Source organism: Triticum aestivum, chromosome 7D, assembly GCF_018294505.1.
Source record: "Triticum aestivum cultivar Chinese Spring chromosome 7D, IWGSC CS RefSeq v2.1, whole genome shotgun sequence".
Taxonomy (NCBI): Eukaryota; Viridiplantae; Streptophyta; class Magnoliopsida; order Poales; family Poaceae; genus Triticum; species Triticum aestivum.
Window position 1 is genome coordinate 150,986,025 of NC_057814.1, and position 17,862 is coordinate 151,003,886.

The following is a 17,862-nucleotide window of genomic DNA, read 5'->3' on the forward strand; positions in this document are numbered from 1 at the left end:
GTGAGTGGATGGCCACGCGGTGGCCTCTGGTGGCTTGGGCGGCGCTGGACGGCGCCGTCCAACGCTGCGCCTCTCTCTGGCAGCCGCAAAGGGCGCTGCTGCCGTCGCTCACGGGGTGGCGCACCTCCTCCTGCTCGTCGCCGACGCCCGCAAACCTACAGGCGATCGTGCGGCGCAGGGATAAGAAGGAAGCACAGGGCGCACGGCGCCACCGCGGCTACTGGCGAGATCGAGAACGGGTTCTGAAGAAAACGACAGTGCTCACTGAAACTGTAACTCTGAACTTCTGAACTTGACAGTGACAGTGCCCTTCAGGTGTTCGACGAAATGATTTGGCATGAAGAAAATTTTTTCTGGAGCTGGGACTTGGTGAGGTGACCTCTCAATGCATCCAGAGGCTGCCTGAATTTTCTCAGATTTTTAGGAGGAGAAAACAGTTGAATTTTATCAAATTTGGCAAATCTGGTCCAAACTTGCAGCAAGCACAATTTGAAAATTTTGAACTGGAGACCAGTGGATCATCATGGATCTTGGTTGAGGGCTCTAAGGATTAGCCAGGGAAAACGGTTTGGAGGCAAAACTCCAAGGAGAAAAGATAGTTCCTTTGTAAATCTCCAAGAGCCAAAGTAGAAGGCAGAAATTATTTTCGATAAGAAATAAATGGAAGAAGAATCATGGGGAGGTTCAACTTGCTGGATTTGAAGTATAGCTTGACACAAAGATGGGAGATGGCTTTTGGGAGGGGATTCCCACTCATGTCATGGCAAGAGGGGATTTTTTGAAAGAGGAAAAGATCACTCCAAATGCCATAGGGCTATTTAAAAAGATCTTAAAAAAATTCCCAAATGAAAAACATTTGAGCCAACATGAGAAGAAAACCTCTAGGACGAAAGACCAAGTCTTGGATGAAATCAAACAAAAAATTTGTCATAAAAGAAATTTTTTGAGAGGGAGAGCTCTTTAGAAGAAAATTTTTAAATGACCTCCCTCAAATAAAATAAAAGTTTGAAAAAGCCAAATAAAATTTTTGGGTGTCACACTCCTTCGGCCTCCCTCCGCTTCTCTGCCTTCCACTCGCTCTGGTCGCGCCCTGGCAGCGCAGCGCGCCCTCGCGCCGGCCCGCGCCCTCCTGGCCTCGCCTCTGCCTCTCTGCGCGAGCATGCACCGCGTCGGCTCCGCTCTCTGCTGCCGCGGCTCACCCCCACTGTCGCGCCCCGCCTTGGCTCCCTGCCCTGCCATGGCCTGCCTCCCATCTCGCCTGCAGCCGGCGCCCAGCACGCCTCGCCGGCGCTGGCGCGAGCGCCTGCAGCGGCCGCCCGGGTTCGCCCATTAACGGGCGCCTGCCCGCTAACCCGCTAAGGCCCCCTGTGCCTATGACATGGGGGGCCACGCCCCAGAACGTTTAATAAAAAATAATTTAAAATAATAATAATAAAACCATTTATTACATAATTAATTAACCTAATTAATTATGTCTAATTAACCTAATTAACTAGGTTAATTAGTTGCCAGTCAATGGCATGTGGGCCTCCTATCCAGTTTGACCAGTCAAACTGTTGACTGGGTTGACCCAGTCCATGACAGGTGGGTCCTATTTGACCCTGTTGACCAGTCAACAATTGACTGGTCAAATGTTGACTGGACCCCCTTGACCCCACCTGCCAGCCACACATACATTCTGCTGGGTACAATTCTATGTACCCATAGCAATTTAACGTTCAATTTTCAAATTGAAATTATTTAGAAAATGTTTTCAAAAATTTAAAAATTAATATAAAATAATCCGTAATTCAGATGAAAATACTTTGTACATGAAAGTTGCTCAGAATTTCGAGACGAATCCGATTATGCAGTCCGTTTGTCCGCCACACATCCCTAGCATAGCGAACACGCAACTTTCGCCCTCCGGTTCATCTGCCCGAAAACGCGAAACACTAGGGATTCTTTCCCGGTTGTTTCCCCCCTTTGCCGGTATCACCTCCTACTGCGTTAGGGCACACCTGACACCGTTACTTGTCTTGTCATGCATCGTTATGCATCTCTTTGCATTGTATTCATTGTTTCTTCCTCCTCTTCTCTCCGGTAGACTACGAGACTAACGCCGCTGCTAGTGCCTCGATCGACTACTGTGTTGATGACCCCTCCTTCTTGCCAGAGCAACCAGCCAAGCCCCCCTTGATCACCAGATATCGCCTATTCCTTCTCTGTACTGCTTGCATTAGAGTAGTGTAGCATGTTACTGCTTTCGGTTAATCCTATTCTATTGCATAGCCTGTCATTGTTGCTACATTTGTTACCATTACCTGCAATCCTAAATGCAGAGTATAGGATGCTAGTATTCCATCAGTGGCCCTACACTCTTGTCCGTCTGCCATGCTATACTACTCGGCCGTGATCACTTCGGGAGGTGATCACGGGCATATGCTATATACTTTATACTGTTACATTACTTATGATACAGTTCGGATATGGGGGCTGAAGGGGCAGGTGGCTCCATCCCGGTAGAGGTGGGCCTGGGTTCCCGACGGCCCCCGACTGTTACTTTGTGGCGGAGCGACAGGGCAGGTTGAGACCACCTAGGAGAGAGGTGGGCCTGGCCCTGGTCGGCGTTCGCGGATACTTCAATTAACACGCTTAACGAGATCTTGGTATTTGAACTGAGTCTGGCCACTGGCCTATACGTACTAACGAACTACGCGGGAACAGTTATGGGCACTCGACGTCGTGGTATCAGCCGAAGCCTTCTTGACGTTAGCGACTGAGCGGGGCGCGCCAGATTGGACCGTAAGCCTGCACTTGTATTAAGGGGGCTAGGTCTGCTTCCGGCCGCCCTCGCAACATGCAGGTGTGCAATGGGCGATGGGCCCAGACCCCTGCGCCATAGGATTTAAACCGGCGTGCTGACCTCCCTGTTGTGCCTAGGTAGGGCTGCGACGTGTTGATCTTCCGAGGCCGGGCATGACCCAGGAAAGTGTGTCCGGCCAAATGGGATCGAGTGTGTTGGGTTATGTGGTGAACCCCTGCAGGGAAGTTTATCTATTCGAATGGCCGTGATCTTTGGTAACAGGACGACTTGGAGTTGTACCTTGACCTTATGACAACTAGAACTGGATACTTAATAAAACACACCCTTCCAAGTGCCAGATATAACCCCGTGATCGCTCTCACACAGGGCAACGAGGGAAGGGTCGCCGGGTAGGATTATGCTATGCGATGATACTTGGTGAACTTACCATCTACTCTCTTCTACATGCTGCAAGATGGAGGCTGCCAGAAGCATAGTCTTCAGTAGGATTAGCTATCCCCCTCTTATTCTGGCATTCTGCAGTTCAGTCCATCGATGTAGCCCCTTTACACAGATACCCATGCATATGTAGTGTATATCCTTGCTTGCGAGTACTTTGGATGAGTACTCACGATTGCTTTTCTACCTCTTTTCCCCCTTTCCTTTCCTCTCGGTTGTCGCAACCAGATGCTGGAGCCCATGAGCCAGACGCCACCGTCGACGATGACCCCTACTACACCGGAGGTGCCTACTACTACATGCAGGCCACTGACGACGACCAGGAGTAGTTTAGGAGGATCCCAGGTAGGAGGCATGCGCCTCTTTCGATCTGTGTACCAGTTTGTGCTAGCCATCTTATGGCAACTTGTTTAACTTATGTTTGTACTCCGATATTGTTGCTTCCGCTGACTAGGCTATGATCGAGCACTTGTATTCGAGCCCTCCAGGCCCCTGGCTTGTATTATGATGCTTGTATGACTTTTTTTTAGAGTTGTGTTGTGATATCTTCCCGTGAGTCCCTAATCTTGATCGTACATGTTTGCGTGTATGATTAGTGTATGATTGAAACGGGGGCATCAAAAGTTGGTATCAGAGCCGACTGCCTGTAGGAATCCTCCTTCCAAACTCTTTGGCCGAAGTTGAGTCTAGACATTGAAAAACTTTTACTAACATGGCTGTGCAGCTTACGGGCCCACGTCGCCATTGGGTGGTATTAGGATCTTTTACTCCTCGTCTATACTCTGGGACTCTGATCTCCCTTCTATTCGGGTTAAATGAATTTTGCTAACTCTAACATTAGGATCTCGTGATCACTTCCACCCGGAGAGTCCTGTGTTACCGATGACCGCCTGCTGCACCAGAAGATTCCGAAGATACTCTATGATGTGCTCTCGAGACTATGTGCCTTCGCTTTTGCAATTCACTTCCATCGATAATTCCCTGTGGATAACTACTTACACCTGTCGTTCATATTGTCATGCCTAGTTGCTCTTGTTATTACAAGATGTCTACTCTCCGATATTCCGAGAATTCTTTATGCTTACTGCCCTGCAGTTCCTTGCCACATGAATACCCTACGGTTAATTACTCGCGCTTGCCGAGTATCCGTTCATCCGAAGTTGTTCATGTGTTTCACAAACTTCCTTGGAATGCTATTCGAACTTCTGAAAATCCTTAGTAGCTTATTGCTCTTGAAATTCTTGCTTGCTTACATGGTTAATCCCTTAAGTATAGTAATCTTATTGGCACCCCTTGTCACTTTCATTTTGAGTATATTGATTCAATATGTTGCGAATGCTCGCAATCCTCAATCGGATCCTAGAATTCATCCTTTCGGCTCAGATGTCATTTTTTTACATGAGCTGGATCTCGACCAATCAAATTGTCGTCGGTTGTACCCCTAAGCTTACTCAAGTTATCCATCCTTAATCAGAGCGTTAGCTTCTGATCCCTTGATTTGGAAATCATAAATTCCTTTGCACCTGAATTCTGAATTAGTCAGTTGTTTCTATAATCCAATGCCTTGCATTGTATCTTCCTCTGATTGTGCCAGTACTCACATTAACACCATTATGGACCGTTAGGTCCTTTGTTGAATTATCATCCGACAGTGTCCTTCGTATCAAAAGAAAAAAAACACGAGGAGTTCTTTCCCTGATACACAATGTCATTGGTAAGTCATATTCTCTGATTTGGCCAGCCAGGCTCTGCCTTCGAGCTGGTGATATTTACTCTTGAAGCTTGTAGTATATGTTTCTAAGATGCCCCGATGGGTTGAACCTATGCCTTCCTTAATCTGCGTGAACCCGAAATTTCCAAGGTTCATACTCCTCTGGTAATTCACCAGGTAGATCTTCGCACTCAAATCATTTTTAGTAGAGCAGTGAATGAAAGGTTGTAGCATTGAAGAAGTGGGAGTCGACCTTGAACTTTGTGTTCATGCCCATGGACATGATGTAGATCTTATCATCGAAGCTTCTTTTAAAATTAATCATTCCCTTGGTATAAGATCATCTTATATCTGGGATCTGTCCTTTTTTCTTCAATCGTGGTTCCGACCATGTTCTCCTTTAAATACCATTTCTCGTGCAAGTTTAAGAACTTGTCTTCTCCAGTGCAATACCCTAGTCCAACCTCTACTTTGATCTGTCGTCGAGTATTACCCCCTGGTATCTCGAGATTATCTTGGAACTGCATAACTTCTTATGAGTTCTTCATCAAGTACTACATTCTCACTGATTATGATTTTTTATGGACTCTGAGTTATTAAACACTCAAATACACCGATAACTCAACCGAGTCCGCACTCCGATTCAAAACTCTAAGTAATCTTCCTTCAAGTCGTTCCTAGCCTGATTGGCTATATCCTTATCGTGCTAAATTTTAACTGTGCTACCTGGTCCTTCTTCTTCCCGGAGCACAATTTTCGATGATGAGCTAAGCTTACATCGATCTTCCTCATCATATCATTTTGCCTTGAACCGCAAGCTTGGTTTCGAGTTGTGTCGTACCCGTGGTTCCAATAACCTTTCGCTCAATCATTCATTTGACTTGATGTCATCGCCGATCGATTACATCTTAATGAAATCTCTCGACAAATGTGTCATGATCATCATCAACAATGATATGCCTTCTTCCAAGTGTGAATCGAATTCATGATGGGAAATGCCATCCTTTCCCCTTGATGATTGGTATTAACATTGACAACATTCTTGCATTCCCTCCAACACAAAACTTGTTCTTGTTTTGTGTTATACCTTGAGTTCCTTGTTATCCGACTTATGTTATGTTCTACCTTGAAGTATTACTGTCTTTTATGTCAAGGATGTTGTGAGGTTTGCTCCACCTCTTAAGAATTCTTGGTGTAGTGATACTTCTCACAAGCACCATCCTTTCTTGATCCCCGTGTTGCTTCCAACCGTAATACCAACAAGTGAACGATGCTGCTTGGATTCTATACTCCTAGCAACCCTATTGCTTTGGAGTTAATTGTCGACAGTTCCTTCTTAGACTATTATTTATTGAATCACCATTCTAGCATTGATCTTGCTACCTAAGCCCATATCTCGCATGCACGTTTCAACCAATGTTTAATTGTGTATGTTTTCCTCGAGCATACATCAATATAACATTTGATCTGACAAATGTTTTCTCCTTGTTCTCATAATTGTGGGAATATGTATTTTTGGAAATCTCATTGAATTGTCGCTGAGTTCATCAGCCACCTCCTCACCTCCTTGATTTAATGATGAACTCTTGTTTCGGAACTCGCTTCCATAGTTCGATTCCCGAGAATCTTACAATGTCATCTCGACAATTTGTGTTGCACCTTCTCAGGCATCCTGAGTCTGAGGTATCCTGACACCAATCAGATCTGAATCTCGGTCAGATATGATGGTTGGAACATATTTCCAGGAGTTATAACATCTTTACATGACCCGGTAAGGTGATGTCATGCCTAGCACACCTGGCCGGAGGCCCTTTTGATATAGTTTCCTTTTTAGCAAGGTTATCCATTCTTCCATGAGAAAATGGTAAGACTTATTCTATGAGTTGTTCCTGATGGATCCTTTGTGTGTCCAAAGTCTGATATTTACCCAGTGACCATGTCAATGCTATCTCGAAGCATGTCTGTGGTACTTTGTTCATCAACAAGAACATTTGAAGCACAATGCTAAATTTTCTTTATCAATTATCCAAACACCGTTGTATGGGTAATGTCATGAAATTCATCTCCCCTTACCTGAATGGTTTTCTACCTTCTATCATGTCATGGGAATCATGCTCTGCATGTCCTTTGGAAGGATATACCCCTGAAATATGTGTTTAACACATTTTCCTTTCCATTGTTTGGTTTAACCTTTCTTGTGATCTATATGATCTAAGCAGTAATATTCTCCTGCTTATGTAACCACCTCGGTGTACAATTCTGTCAGAAAGACCCTGTTACTTCTGTTGATGACATTTCGGTAACCACCGATGGACGAGAACTTTGCCTACTGGTCCGCCTCGTTCAACGAGCAGGAAAATGGTTCTCTTCGTCCCTCGCCCTTGGTACCGATGTTGTTGCCGACATAACCGACAGACTATCCTCTGACATGCCTTGCTTACATGATCGTGCAAGATGTCACCGACCTTCCTACTTTTAACCACATGGTGGGCCCATAACCCACAGTTACACAGGATCGAAACCTGATTCTCCTGTACACCACCTATTCCCAAGGTTGTTCTTCGCGCTTGACTTCGTATGTAATTCACGGACCACCTGTCTAGTGATTTATTCTTGTATGAGATGCAATACCTATTCTCTTTGCCCTAAAACCCTTTCACCTTCTAATTAGGCATCGAACGATTGCCTATCCGTTTGAAACTTCTCATGGTACCTTCTTACTCTGCTCTCGATATCTTCTTAAGTTTCAAATCGAGAGATACTTATGCTTCTTCCCTGAGTTAATCGTCTGATGCTCGATCTTGTTAGAATCCATCCTTCTTACCCTTTCGTAAGTACGGTGAAGATCCTGAAGGAAGGACGACAACTTCATCATGATGACCTGAAGCAAAGAAATGAAGACATCAGCGCTATGGATCGACCACTTCGAGAAGAGCAACCAAGACCGAGAAGACCCGTTCGAATTTCGTAACCAAATCCCTTCCCCTTTCTACCGCTCCTAAATCTCGGGACGAGATTTCTTGTAGTGGAGGAGAATTGTGACACCCGGATAATTAGGCTACTGTAATCCCACATTAATGATGCCACGTCACCACGGTTACTGTAGTTAATCTCGCGTTAGGTCAAAACGATTCAAATTCAAATTTAAGTTAAAGGCAAACCACAAAAGTTTCCAAATATTAAAACAAAAATGTTCGAAATGCGGCATATAAATCATAGGTAATTGTGGTGGAGAAATCATCTTTTTACAAAATAGTTAGATGGACTAAATTAATTAACACATCGTTACAACAAATAATTAAATGCCCTTTAAGTAATAAACAAATACATCATATTTATTTAAAGTGCCAAATTATTTATGACAGAGATATAGTTAATAATATTAATTTAGTTTTAACTTTTGTATATCATAACACTTGAATAAAAATAAAACAGAAAAGAGAAAATAAATAAAAACTAAAACAAAATAAGTAAAAGGAAAAAAATCCCCCCTCCCCCGCTGGGCCTTGGCCTAGATGGCCAAGTGGCCCAGCCAAACTGCCCAGGCGGCCACCCCATGGCCTATATGGCCTCACCCACCTAACCCTAACCCGATCCACCTGCTCACTCGATTCCCCATCGCTCCCCTCATCGCCTCACCCGCGCCGCCACACGCACGCACACTCAGTGGAGCGGGCACCCGAGCCGCCGCTCCCCTGAGGCTGCCGCCCGCCGGCGCCGAGCACCGCCACCCCCGGCCTCCTCCTCACGGCTCCCAACCTCCTGCACCGCATCCCCGTCTTCCTCCCCACCGAACTGCGCCCGCCTCCCCGACGCCACGACGCCGCCCCGTCGTCCTCGTCTCCTCCTCGCCGGACGCGACTGTTGGGGAACGTAGTAATTTCAAAAAAATTCCTACGCACACGCAAGATCATGGTGATGCATAGCAACGAGAAGGGAGAGTGTTGTCTACGTACCCTCGTAGACCGAAAGCGGAAGCGTTAACACAACGCGGTTGATGTAGTCGTACGTCTTCACGATTCGACCGATCAAGTACCGAACGCACGGCACCTCCGAGTTCAGCACACGTTCAGCTCGATGACGTCCCTCGAACTCCTATCCAGCCGAGTGTTGTGGGAGAGTTTCGTCAGCACGACGGCGTGGTGACGATGATGATGTTCTACCGACGCAGGGCTTCGCCTAAGCACCGCTACGATATTATCGAGGTGTAATATGGTGGAGGGGGGCACCGCACACGGCTAAGAGATCAATAGATCAATTGTTGTATCTATGAGGTGCCCCCTGCCCCCGTATATAAAGGAGCAAGGGGGAAGGCGGCCGGCCAAGGAGGAGGGCGCGCCAAGGGGGGAGTCCTACTCCCACCGGGAGTAGGACTCCTCCTTTCCTTGTTGGAGTTGGAGAGAAGGAAAGAGGGGGACAGGGAGAAGGAAAAGGGGGCTGCACCCCTTGTCCAATTCGGACCAGAGGGGGGGTGCGCGCCTCCTTCCTTTTGGCCTCTCTCCTCTATTCCCGTATGGCCCAATAAGGCCCAATACTTCTCCCCGGCGAATTCCCGTAACTCTCCGGTACTCCGATAAATACCCGAATCACTCGGAACCTTTCCGAAGCCCGAATATAGTCGTCCAATATATCGATCTTTACGTCTCGGCCATTTCGAGACTCCTCGTCATGTCCCTGATCTCATCCGGGACTACGAACTCCTTCGGTACATCAATACACATAAACTAATAATATAACCGTCATCTAACTTTAAGCGTGCGGACCCTACGGGTTCGAGAACTATGTAGACATGACCGAGACACGTCTCCGGTCAATAACCAATAGCGGAACCTGGATGCTCATATTGGCTCCCACATATTCTACGAAGATCTTTATCGGTCAAACCGCATAACAACATACGTTGTTCCCTTTTTCATCGGTATGTTACTTGCCCGAGATTCGATCGTCGGTATCTCAATACCTAGTTCAATCTCGTTACCGGCAAGTCTCTTTACTCGTTCCGTAATACATCATCCCGCAACTAGCTCATTAGTTTGCAATGCTTGCAAGGGTTATAGTGATGTGCATTACCGAGTGGGCCCAGAGATACCTCTCCGACAATCGGAGTGACAAATCCTAATCTCGAAATACGCCAACCCAACAAGTACCTTCGGAGACACCTGTAGAGCACCTTTATAATCACCCAGTTACGTTGTGACGTTTGGTGGCACACAAAGTGTTCCTCCGGTAAACGGGAGTTGCATAATCTCATAGTGATAGGAACATGTATAAGTCATGAAGAAAGCAATAGCAACATACTAAACGATCGAGTGCTAAGCTAAAGGAATGGGTCAAGTCAATCACATCATTCTTCTAATGATGTGATCCCATTAATCAAATGACAACTCATGTCTATGGCTAGGAAACATAACCATCTTTGATCAACGAGCTAGTCAAGTAGAGGCATACTAGTGACAGTCTGTTTGTCTATGTATTCACACATGTATCAAGTTTCCAGTTAATACAATTCTAGCATGAATAATAAACATTTATCATGATATAAGGAAATAAATAATAACTTTATTATTGCCTCTAGGGCATATTTCCTTCAGCGACCTCGGCTCCTCCCCGAGCCCACTGCCAGTTCCCTACGCCCCCCCCCTGTGAGCTCCCCTTCTCCTGGCCCAGTCACCGCGCGACCGCGCCGTCCCACACGCGCACGCCGCGCCTAGCCCGCTCCCTGCCGCGCGGCTCCTCCTTCGGCCTCCCTCCGCTTCGCTGCCTTCGACCCGCTCCGGCTGCGCCCTCCTGGCCTCGCCTCTGCCTCGCTGCGAGGACGCACCGCGTCGGCTCCGCTCTCTGCTGCCGCGGCTCACCCCCACTGTCGCGCCCCGCCATGGCTCCCTGCCTGCCATGGCCAGCCTCCCCTCTCGCCTGCAGCCAGCGCCCAGCCCGCCTCAACGGCGCTGGCGCGCGCGCCTGCGGCGGCCGCCCGGGTTCGCCCGTTAACGGGCGCCTGCCCGCTAACCCGCTAAGGCCCCCTGTGCCTATGACATGGGGGCCCACGCCCCAGAACGTTTAATAAAAAAATAATTTAAAATAATAATAATAAAATTAATAATTAATTAATTAACCAAATTAATTATGTCTAATTAACCTAATTAACTAAACCTAAATAATATGTACATTGAACTAATTAACTAGGTTAATTAGTTGTCAGTCAATGACATGTGGGCCCCCTGTCCAGTTTGACAAGTCAAACTGTTGACTGGGTTGACCCAGTCCATGTCAGGTGGGTCCTGTTTGACCCTGTTGACCAGTCAACAATTGACTGGTCAAATGCTGACTGGACCCCCTTGACCCCACCTGCCAGCCACACATACATTCTGCTGGGTACAATTCTATGTACCCATAGCAATTTAATGTTCAGTTTTCAAATTAAAACAATTTAGAAAATGTTTTAAAACTTTAGAAAATTAATATAAAATAATCCGTAATTCAGATGAAAATACTTTGTACATGAAAGTTGCTCAGAATTTCGAGACGAATCCGATTACGCAGTCCGTTTGTCCGCCACACGTCCCTGGCATAGAGAACACGCAACTTTCCCCCTCCGGTTCATCTGCCCGAAAACGTGAAACACCGGGGATTCTTTCCCGGTTGTTTCCCCCTTCGTCGATATCACCTCCTACAGCGTTAGGGCATACCTGACACCGTTACTTGTCTTGTCATGCATCGTTATGCATCTGTTTGCATTGTATTCATTGTTTCTTCCCCCTCTTCTCTCCGGTAGACTACGAGACTGGCGCCGCTGCTGGTGCCCCGATCGACTACTGTGTTGACGACCCCTCCTTCTTGCCAGAGCAACCAGGCAAGCCCCCCCCCCTTGATCACCAGATATCGCCTATTCCTTCTCTGTATTGCTTGCATTAGAGTAGTGTAGCATGTTACTGTTTTCGGTTGATCCTATTATGTTGCATAGCCTGTCATTGTTGCTACAGTTGTTACACTTACCTGCAATCCTAAATGCATAGCATAGGATGCTAGTATTCCATCAGTGGCCCTACACTCTTATTCGTCTGCCATGCTATACTACTGGGCTGTGATCACTTCAGGAGGTGATCACGGGCATATGCTATATACTTTATACGGTTACATTACTTATGATACTGTTCGGAGATGGGGCTGAAGGGGCAGGTGGCTCCATCCCGGTAGAGGTGGGCCTGGGTTCCCGACGGCCCCCGACTGTTACTTTGTGGCGGAGCGACAGGGCAGGTTGAGACCACCTAGGAGAGAGGTGGGCCTGGCCTTGGTCGGCGTTCGCGGATACTTAAATTAACACGCTTAACAAGATCTTGGTATTTGATCTGAGTCTGGCCACTGGCCTATATGCACTAACCAACTACGCGGGAACATTTATGGGCACTCGACATCGTGGTATCAGCCGAAGCCTTCTTGACGTCAGCGACTGAGCGGCGCGCGCCGGATTGGACCGTAAGCCTGCGCTTGTATTAAGGGGGCTAGGTCTGCTTCCGGCCGCCCTCGCAACGTGCAGGTGTGCAATGGGCGATGGGCCCAGACCCCTACGCCATAGGATTTAGACCGGCGTGCTGACCTCTCTGTTGTGCCTAGGTAGGGCTGCGACGTGTTGATCTTCTGAGACCGGGCATGACCCAGGAAAGTATGTCTGGCCAAATGGGATCGAGCGTGTTGGGTTATGTGGTGCACCCCTGCAGGGAAGTTTATCTATTCGAATAGCCATGATCTTCGGTAACAGGACGACTTGGAGTTGTACCTTGACCTTATGACAACTAGAACTAGATACTTAATAAAACACACCCTTCCAAGTGCCAGATATAACCCGGTGATCGGTCTCACACAGGGCAACGAGGGGAGGATCGCCGGGTGGGATTATGCTATGCGATGATACTTGGTGAACTTACCATCTACTCTCTTCTACATGCTGCAAGATGGAGGCTGCCAGAAGTGTAATCTTCTGTATGATTAGCTATCCCCCTCTTATTCTGGCATTCTGCAGTTCAGTCCACCGATATAGCCCCTTTACACAGATACCCATGCATATGTAGTGTAGATCCTTGCTTGCGAGTACTTTGGATGAGTACTCATGGTTGCTTTTCTCCCTCTTTTCCCCCTTTCCTTTCCTCTCGGTTGTCGCAACCAGATGCTGGAGCCCATGAGCCAGACGCCACCGTCGACGATGACCCCTACTACACCGGAGGTGCCTACTACTACGTGCACGCCACTGACGACGACCAGGAGTAGTTTAGGAGGATCCCAGGCAGGAGGCCTGCGCCTCTTTCGATCTGTGTCCCAGTTTGTGCTAGCCATCTTATGGCAACTTGTTTAACTTATGTCTGTACTCAGATATTGTTGCTTCCACTGACTCGTCTATGATCGAGCACTTGTATTCGAGCCCGCGAGGCCCCTGGCCTGTATTATGATGCTTGTATGACTTTTTTTAGAGTTGTGTTGTCATATCTTCCCCGTGAGTCCCTAATCTTGATCATACACGTTTGCATGTATGATTAGTGTACGATTGAATCGGGGGCGTCACAGCGGATGATGAACAGTACAAGGGGGAGAACAGCCTCCTGAGGTTGAGGTGTTCTTGTACTCGTCGAACTTGTGTGGGTGAGGACCCGATAATTAGTTGTCCCCTACGGTGGTGGCTAGCTCTACTTATATAGGCCCTGGTCCTCTCCCCGAATATTGAGCGGGAAGGGAGCCAACAACGGCGGCCAATTTGAAAGGGGACAGCTAGTACAAGCTATCCTGACAAAAGCGGTCTTCGCCTGCAAAAGGGCTTTGGTGATGATGCGGTCTTGGGCTACACGGTGACCTCCGTCCTGCTGGCCGGCTGGTCTTGGTCTTGTTGCACGGTTATGGAAACCTTTGCCTGATGCCTCGGTACTCCGCGCCTGCACTTGCCCCCTGGGCACCAAAGAGGAAACAAGGACGCTGCGCGCGCTTGCGCCCGCCTAGCGCCCGCCTTGTGTCGATCGTCATGGCTCACGTCACGAGAGCCTCGCGAGGTTTGCCCCGCCTTGATATCTCCGCTCCTCGCGAGGCAGCCTGGAGTGGCCGCTCCTGAGGAGGTCTTGCGTCGTCTGCCTCGTGAGGCTTGGCCCCTCGCGAGGGTCTTGAATGCCTTGTTGATGAAGATGGGCCGTACAGGCCTGCTCGCATAGCCACGCTGTGGGCCGCGGGCAGGCAAGTCTGGGGACCCCCATTCCCAGAACGCCGACACGTACCCGTAGGTTAGCTAGGGGTGGTCGGACGGCGTCGGAAATGACCTCTCCAGCGGCGACATGAAGCAGAGGTCGCCGGAGTTGAAGACGATGGCGACTAGAGGCGACACCAGGGGCTCCAACCGGGTCGAACGGCACCACCGAGGCACAGCGGAGGCCCAGGAAGGGTGGCCCGAGCCTGGGAGGGGCTGGAGCTGCGGAGACAACCCGAGGGGATAGCCGGCAAGCTCGAGCTCGGGGATGGAGGCCCGCGCCCTGCCTGGCCGAGCTACAGCTTTCTACGAGATCGTGGAGTGTGTGTGAGGAGTGGATGATGCTCGAGGAGGCTGGGGAGGGCTCTATTTATAGTCGAGCGAAGAGAGGGGATCGGGCTCCACCGGAGGACACCTGGACACGGCGCCCGGCGACGAACAGCGTCAGTGAGCGAGGGGGAAGGCAACGCAGCTCAGGCGCTTCTGTGGGCGAGCGGAGACGAGCATAGGGGCGAGAGGGTGGCGACGAACATAGTGCGCAGCGCACTGTTGTTTTGGCCGGACCGCGCCCGTGCTCGCTGCGGCGAGCTCCGGCGTCGGCGAGCGCCAGGAGAGAGTTAAGAAGGTCGGGACGAAGATCATGGCAAAGTTTGGCAAGGCTTGGCAGTCGGGGAAGCAAACACGCGCGCAACAGAGCGCTCGGCGACACTCAGAGCGCGGCGACACGCAGGTTGGAATCGTGCACATGCGTGGTCACCGCGTGAACTCTGACCTCAGGCCAACCTAAGCCCAAACTTCATGTCTGGCGTGTAGTTCGTGGTAGATAGAGAGGTTACCACGCTTTGGTTTGAGCTCAGACGTAGTAGAATGGATTTCAACTTCCTGGTAAGTTTCTGGTCAGTAACTTTGAGAGCTTACTATGGTGAAACTACTGAGACTTGGGAGCTGGGCTTTGGAGGTTAGCAATCATCTACTAAGGTGATGATGCACAAGAAAAATCAGCCACAATGGAGCAAGTAAAATGTTAGTTGTTGTAGAACCTACCATTTCTGTCCAGAACAGAAAATATTTTCTGTAGCAAAAATATTCCAAAAAGTGCTGAAATATTTTTGGTCAAGAAGGTGCCCTAGGGTTCAAAGAATATTTGGGAATTTTCTCAGATTTTTGTGGGCAAGAAAAATTGGGGTTTCTTTGGAGCACATTGAGCTAGCTAGGGTTTTAGAGAGGGAAATGAATATTTTCCTTTAAGAAAAAATATTCAAAATATTATTTTGAGGTGAACCAGAGAGGAAATGATAGTTAGAGAGGGAAATGAGGCACTTGGGTGAAAGTCAAGGGGTACCCAAGTGTTTAAGTCCATCTGGAAAGATTCAAAACTCCAAATTTCAAAACCAAACCAACTGAAAATCAGACAAAGAGAAGAGGGCAAAAACCAGGCTGTCACAAACCTCCCCCACTTAGGATGAATCTCGTCCTCGAGATTCGGTTGCTTGGGAAAACCATTCTGGATAATATGCCTTTAGAAATTCTTCTCGTTCCCAAGTCGATTCTGCCTCTATGTGATGCTCCCACTGAACTTTGTAAAACTTCCTTGCTTTACTACGAGTGACCCTTTCCATCTGATCCAAAATTGTGACCGGTCTCTCTTCATATGTTAAATCCTTTGCCAACTCTATTTTAGTCATAGCAGTCTTTTTCTCAGGCGGCGATATGCATCGTCTCAACTGTGAAACATGAAACACATTGTGCACTTCCGACAATTCGGGGGGTAGTTCCAATTGATATGCAACAGTACCCACTCTGGACATAACTGGAAATGATGGACCAACAAATTTGGGTGCCAACTTTCCATGAGTCTGGAATCTCTTGACTCCATTCATAGGAGTGACTCAGAGGTATACGTGTTCTCCGGGTTCAAAACTGATCTGTCGGTGCTTTGCGTCATAATAACTCTTTTGTCGTGATTTGGCCAATTGCAATCTGTCTCGGATTTCCTTGACTTGCTTCTCAGCTTCCATCATGAGATCCGTTCCGAAAATATGGCTATCTCTAGTTTGAAACCAATTTAAAGGAGTGCCACACTTATGGCCATACAAAGCGTCATACGATAACATCTTTAGACTGGTCTGGAAGCTGTTGTTGTATGAGAACTCGGCATACAGCAGGCAATCTTCCCATTTAGATCCTTGGCCAAAGCATAGGCTCGTAGCATATCTTCAAGTATTTGGTTTACCCGCTCAGTCTGTCCATCAGCCTGAGGATGATAAGTGGTACTATATTTTAGCGATGTCCCCAAGGCTTGATGGAGACGTGACCAGAAAGCGGAGGTAAAAAGTGACCCCCGGTCAGAAGTGATTGTTCGGGGTACACCATGCAGACTGACTATTCTGGGTACATACAGTTGTGCAAGTTGATGCTCGATATGTGGTTCTGATCGGGATAAAGTGAGCTACCTTGGTTAAGGTGTCCACTATGACCCAGATTGCATCATTGCCTTGCTGAGTCTTAGGTAGCCCTGTGAAAAAATCCAAGCAGACATCATCCCATTTCCATTGTGAAACTGGCAGCGGTTGGAGAAGTCCGGCTGGCTTCTGATGCTCTGCCTTCACCTTGTTGCATATGTCACAACAGGCCACAAAATAGGCAATGTCTTTCTTCATTCCATCCCACCAGAATATTTGTCGAAGGTCTTCATACATTTTAGTACCTCCAGGGTGAATAGAATACGAAGATTCGTGTGCTTCTGACAGGATTTTCTTCTTTAAATCCACCTGACTGGGTACACAAATCCTTCCACAGAATCGGAGGGTACCAAGTTGATCCTTAGAAAAATCTGAAGTATGTCCTACTATCATACGCTTGGCACATTTCTGTAGGACGGTGTCAGCTGGCTGGGCCTTGCGGATCTCTTCCTCAAGTGTAGGTGCAATTTCCAAAATATTGGCAAGATCAGCATCAACTATGACCAGGTTGAGCTGAGCAATCTCCTCTTGAAGTTCAGGAGGCAAGGATTTCATTATGACATTCAGGCTGACGGGCTTCTGACTGAGTGCATCGGCAACCACGTTGGCCTTACCTGAGTGGTAATTTATTCCAAGATCAGAATCCTTAACTAACTCAAGCCATCTTCGTTGACGGAGATTTAAATCTGGCTGAGTAAATATATACTTGAGACTTTTGTGGTCGGTAAAAATTTGGCACCTCTTCCCGATGAGGTAGTGTCTCCAAATTTCTAGAGCATGAACCACCGCGGCCAATTCCAGATCATGAGTAGGATAATTTCCCTCGTGGGGTCATAGCTGTCGCGATGCATATGCTACCACCTTGTCGTCTTGCATAAGTACGCACCCAAGACTTTGTCTGGAGGCGTCGCAGTACACATCAAAGTTGCGGTAGATATCTGGAAGAGTCAAGACAGGTGCGGTCGTCAGCCGTATCTTGAGCTCATTGAAACTTTTCTCACAGTTGTAACGCCCACGATGCGGCTATATCTCCCACGTGTCGAGGCACGACTTAGAGGCATAACCGCATTGTGGTTTTGTCGCAAGAAGGGTCATCTCCACACAATCCCATGTAATGAACAAGAATGGGATAAAGAGTTGGCTTACAATCGCCACTTCACACAATACATAAATATTATTCATACATCATCCAAAATCCACACATAGACCGGCTACGGTCAAAATC